Raw genomic sequence first — 6,398 nt, forward strand, 5'->3', positions numbered from 1 at the left:
TAAGGCAATATAAAATTATAAATTGTGATAAGCATGAAAGTATTATTAAAGCAAAATCTTTAATAATAATCACAGCTGGGATGCCTGGGTGGCTCAGCAGTGATGTGTCTGCCTTTGGCTCAGGGCTTGATTCTGGAGTCCCAGGATCAAGTCCTGCATCAGGCTCCCTGCATGGAGCCTGCTTCTCTCTCTGCCTGTGTCTCTGCCTCTCTCTCTGTGTCTCTCATGAAAAAATAAAATCTTTAAATAATAATAATAATCACAGCTAATGTTTATTGTGTGCTCTTATTATGTGTCAAACTGCTAAGTAGGTGCCCTTATTGTGCTTTTTTTGCAGATGATGAAACTGAGGAGGGGCACCTGGCTGGCTCAGTTGGTGCAGCATGTGACTTTTGATCTCAGGGTTGTGAGTTTGAACCCCACCTTGGGTGGAGAGATCACTTTATTTATTGATTGATTTTTTAAGAGTTCAGTTATTTATTTGAGAGTGACAGCACGAGCAGGGAGGAGAGGGAGAAAGAGATTCCCCACTGAGCAGGGAGCCCGATGCAGGGCTCAATCCCAGGACACCAGGATCATGACTTGAGCTGAAGGTAGACACTTAACCAACTGAGCCACCTACGCACCCCCAAAATAAAATCTTAAAAAAAAAAAGACAAAAGAAACTGAAGAACACAGGAATTAAGTAGCTCAACCCAGAATCACAGGCAAAGGTTTGAACCCAGGTGGTTTTGCTTCAAAGCCTTTGTTATTATTATTAATTTTGTTCATTATTTTTTCCAACTTTTTTTATTGTGGTAAAATACACATAAAATACAAACAACATTTACTATCTCATCCTTTTTAATTGTAGCACTCACTGTTATTAAGTACATTCATAATGTGGTGCAACCATCACCACCTTCCATCTCCAGAACTTTTTTTTTTAATGAACTGTGGTTAGACATACAATATCATATTAATTTCAGGTGTAGGATATAATGATTCAACATTTATATAGATTTCAAAGAGATCACCCAGACAGACCTACCAAGTGTTACCACACAAAGCTGCTACATATTATTAACTATATTCCCTGTGTCATATATCTCTGTGTCCTGTTTATTTTAGAACTGGAAGTCTGTACTCTTCATCTCCTTCCTCTATTTTGCCCATTCTCCCACTGGCCTCCCTCTAGCAACCACCACATTGTCTACTGTATCTATCATCCAGTGTCTGTTCTGTTTCTTCAGTTGTTTCGTTTCTTTATTTTTTTTAAGTTTATTCTCCACACCCAATGTGGGGCTTGAAGTCCCAACCCGATATCAAGAGGCACATGCTCTACTGACTGAGCCAGCCAAGCATCCCTGGTTTGTTTTTTAGATGCCACATATAAGTTAAATCATACAGCATTTGTCTTTCTCTGTCTGACTTATTTCATTGAGCATAATACCCTGTGGGTGCATCATGTCACAGAGGGCAAGATTTAATTCTTTTCTATGGTTGAGTAATATTCCAGCGTATAAATATATCACATCTTCTTTAGCCATTCATCTATCAGTGGATGTTTACGTTGCTTCCATATCTTAGCTGATGTAAATAATGCTGCAATAAATACAGATATGCATATATCTTTTGAAATTAGTGTTTTTGTTTTCTTCGGATAAATACCCAGAAGTGGAATTGCTGGATGTTATGATAGTACTGTTCTCGATTTCCTGAGGAACATCCATGCTGTTTTCCACAGTGGCTACACCAATTTACAGCCCCACCGATAGTGCGCAAGGGTTCCCTTTACTCCACTTCCTTGCCAGCACTTGTTTTTTCTTGTATTTTTGGTAATAGCCACATATCCCTTTGTGGTTTTGATTCGGGTTTCTCTGATGATGAGCGATGGGCAAGCACCAAAACCTATGCTATTGAACTCTATGTAATGTTGCTTCTGACAAACAGGAGGAGATAAGTTGAGGCCAGTTTATAAATGATCTGAAATGTCAGAAGGAATAGTGGATATTACCTTCTATGTCATGGAGATTTGGGGGCAGGGAGGATATGTGATGAAAATAGTAATTTAGAATAATCTCTCTGCAGTGTGAAGGCTGATTGGGATATGATTGGACGTCATAGGAACAAGTGATGAGGCTGGGATAAGAGGGGCAGCCGTCACTTCTCTGTAGGTGTAAAAGAAAAGTTAGTTTTCCACCAGAGTGTATTCCAATCACCAACTACTGAAGTTCACTTCTTTTTTTTTAATTTTTATTTATTTATTTATGATAGTCACAGAGAGAGAGAGAGAGAGGCAGAGACACAGGCAGAGGGAGAAGCAGGCTCCATGCACCGGGAGCCCGATGTGGGATTCGATCCTGAGTCTCCAGGATCGCGCCCTGGGCCAAAGGCAGGCGCCAAACCGCTGCGCCACCCAGGGATCCCTGAAGTTCACTTCTTATGTATATACTTATGTAGAATAAGTAAACTATAAACATAGAACATCATTCAAAAGGTACAAAAGGACACATAAAATTTAAGTCCATCCTACCGGTACCCCAGCAACCTCTCTCCTCCATCAAAGTGACTACCGTTAACGTTCCTTAGATCGGGACTCCTGGGTGGCTCAGCAGTTGGGTGTCGGCTTTCAGCTCAGGCCATGATCCTGGTCCTGGGACGCAGTCCTACATCAGGCTCCCTGCAAGGAGCCTACTTCTCCCTCTGCCTGTGTCTCTACCTCTCTCTGTGTGTCTCTCATGAATAAATAAATAAAATCTTAAAAAACAACAACAACAACAACAACAACCAACAACCTGTTTCTTAGATCTTCCCAGAGAGGTATACACAAACACACACATACACATACAGAGGTGCCTGCCTGGCTCAGTCGGAAGATGATGCAACTCTTGATCTCTGGGTCATGAGTTTGAGCCCCACATTGGGGGTAGAGATTACTTAAATAAAAAAACCTAAACAACACACAAAAAAACAAACCCCACATATACATATAAATAAATAAACCTACAGATAGCAACAAACTACATACGTTCCTCTTTACCTCGTTGCTTTTTTTTTTTTAATTTTTTTATTTATTTATGATAGTCACAGAGAGAGAGAGAGGGGCAGAGACACAGGCAGAGGGAGAAGCAGGCTCCATGCACTGGGAGCCCGATGTGGGATTCGATCCCGGGTCTCCAGGATCGCGCCCTGGGCCAAAGGCAGGCGCCAAACCGCTGCGCCACCCAGGGATCCCACCTCGTTGCTTTTTTAAAAAATTTATTTAACTATACTTCTCTGGGGTAATTCAATATCAGCATATTTAGGACCATCAAAATTTTGTTAACAAATTGCATTCTATTCCTTTGTATGAGTGTACTATGTATCTTTTAAACAAATACTCTAGAGATGGACATTTGTCTCTACTGTTTTGTTATTATAAACAAAGTAGCGGGATCCCCGGGTGGCGCAGCAGTTTGGCGCCTGCCTTTGGCCCAGGGCACGATCCTGGAGACCCAGGATCAAATCCCACGTCGGGCTCCCGGTGCATGGAGCCTGCTTCTCCCTCTGCCTGTGTCTCTGCCTCTCTCTCTCTCTGTGATTATCATAAATAAATAAAAATTAAAAAAATTAAAAAATAAATAAATAAACAAAGTAGCAAAGAATATCTTTGTACTTTTGTTATTTGCATATGGGCAAATGTATCTATAGGGAAATTTCCTAGAAATGCAATTGCTAGGTCAAAAGGTAGGTACCCTTTAAATATTAAATTTGCTCTCTCTTTCTGTCGTTGCATTTATTTCTTTTTTAAAGAGATTTTATTTATTTACTCATGAGACACACACACACACACACACACACACACACACACACAGAGAGAGGCAGAGATACAGGCAGAGGGAGAAGCAGGCTCCATGCAGGGAGCCCAACATGGGACTCGATCCTGCGTCTCCAGGATCATGCCCTGGACTGAAGGTGGTGTTAAACCACTGGGCTGCCCATTCCTTGCATTTATTTCTTAACACAACTACCTACACAACCTCAGCTTGTGCATTAGATGTAAAGTTTTCTCACTGTGGGCTTTGCTCTTTGGAGAGGGGGTGGGACAGAGGGAGGGGGAGAAAGAGAATCCTAAGTAGGCTCCACACTCATCAGCACAGAGCCAGGTGTAGGGTTCAATCTCAGGACCCTGAGATCATGACCTGAGTTGAAATCAAGAGTCAGACGCTTAACTGATTGAGCCACCCAGGTGTCGCGGGGCTTTGCTCTTAATTCCTATCACATATCAGTGTTTTATGTGGTGTATCAAAAGTGCCTGTAGTTCTGAGTGCAAGTCTCAAATTTGAGTGGTATATGAAACATATTTCACAGGAAAGAGAAACTCATGTTTCGGATATCTGTTAATATACATATATGCCCCTAGTTCAACTATTGGGGCTTTCCCCCCAGTAGAAGAAAACCACTTCCTCAATTTTACAGTTTATTTGGTCCCATCTCTTCATTTTACAGATGAGGAAGGGACTTGCCCAAGGTCAAAAGGGGCCTATATGATGAACAAGAGCTGGTCTCCTGGTAGCTCATCTGGTGAACAAAAGCTATTTCCTTTGCAGCATCCTCCAATGTCTCCAAGATCTCTATTTTTCTTTTCTCCTAGAAAATTCAGTCCCAGGAATGCTCCAATTATTTCCTTTGTTAAGGCGTGGTGCCAAACATAACAAAATTTTGAGGAATTGTCTCCCTCTGCTGGTAACATGCTTAAACTACAAAGCCTTAAAAAAATGCTGCCTTGAAAATCTAATCACACCCCAAGTGAAGCCTGATAAGACAATCTCATCCTCCTTGCTGTGCCTAAGGCTTAGTCAGGATAATTCATTTAAGAGAACGGACTCACAGAAGAATGTATTCAAAGTAAATATAGGTCCAGAGAGTGAATAAGACAAAATCCTTTTTCTTCAAAGTTGGTCAGGTTGTTCATAATATTTGTTGTTTTTAGACCTGAAGAATTTCAGCTGCTAATGGAATTTCTAAGTGGAGATGCCAAGAAGAAGCCTACCTATATGAATCCGAAACACCAGGTGAGGTCAGGACTGGAAATCAACTTTGGGAATCTTTAGTGTTTAGTAGGTGGTTCACGCCATGAGCATCTAGATAAAAATGACAGACTGAGGACACGCCCAGAGATGATGCATATTTCAAAGACAGGAAATCATGAAACCAGAGAATTACTAAGCATGTCATTTTATCTTCTAAAGACTAGTAACAGGGACGCCTGGGTGGCTCAGTTGGTTGAGTGTATGCCTTTGACTCAAGTCATGATCCTGGGGTCCTGGGGTCAAGCCCCATGTGGGGCTCCTGCTCAGCAGGAATCTGCTTCTCCCCCCCTCTGCTCCTCTCCCTTGCTCATGCTTTCTCTCAAATTCAAATAAATAAATAAAAATCTTTTAAAAAATCTTTAAAAAAACCTTTTTTTTTTTTTTAAAGATTTTTATCTACTTATTCATGAGAGACACAGGGAGAGAGGCAGAGACATAGGCAGAGAGTGAAACAGGCTCCATTGAGGGAACCCAATGTGGAAGTTGATCCTGGGACTCCAGGATCACATCCTGAGCCGAAGGCAAACACTCAACCACTGAGCCACCCAGGCGCCCCTAAAGGCTGGCAACATTTAATACATGATTGCAGATTGTAATAATGATTAGAAATACAACTGCAAAAATCATCAACAGGAAGCTGTTACTTTAGAAAGATTAACGGCATGCTAAAAACAGGAGACGAAACACATGCCAGGTTAGATCATTGGATTACAACAGCTAAATCCAATACTACCAAAAGGCAGTCTTAATACTGAGAGGCCTATAGGAACACATCAGTGAGAATAAAAATAGATGGTGTTTACTTTTCCCTTGGTTTTGAGTTTTGGGAAAGAACGAATGAGAGAATTTCAAGTGTTCTTTGGTGCAAGACACCCCCTGTGATGATAATAGCTGACCTCTGTAAGTCTTACTGTGGGTCAAGCACAGTCCTATGCTTTTCTGCATAGTAGCCAGTTTAATTCTGACAACCAACCTTTGAAGCAGCTGCTACTATTACCATCTCCTTTTTTGTACACTTGGGGAAACCGAGGCACAGACATCTTAAGTAACTTGCATAAGATCACATGAGCTTGTTCAGGTTGGAAGCGTCCGAAGTCACACTTTTTAAAGTTCAAGATCTCTACCTTGGCACTGGAGAAAAAATAAAAGAGAAATACTGTTTAGGAAGACGCCTAAGTAAATTTTTAAGGAAATGCTGATGAATGCATCTCTCATTTAATGACCCAGGAGAACTCTAGTCGTGCTGGTTGCCCAGCTCAGGTGCCAGAATTATGAACTAACCACGTTTTTACCGTGGAGGGTTAACAGATGCTTGGAATATTTGCTCCACGTGCAGGAAAACCT

This window comes from Nyctereutes procyonoides, unplaced genomic scaffold (assembly GCF_905146905.1).
Source record: "Nyctereutes procyonoides isolate TBG_1078 unplaced genomic scaffold, NYPRO_anot_genome, whole genome shotgun sequence".
In the NCBI taxonomy this organism is placed as follows: domain Eukaryota; kingdom Metazoa; phylum Chordata; class Mammalia; order Carnivora; family Canidae; genus Nyctereutes; species Nyctereutes procyonoides.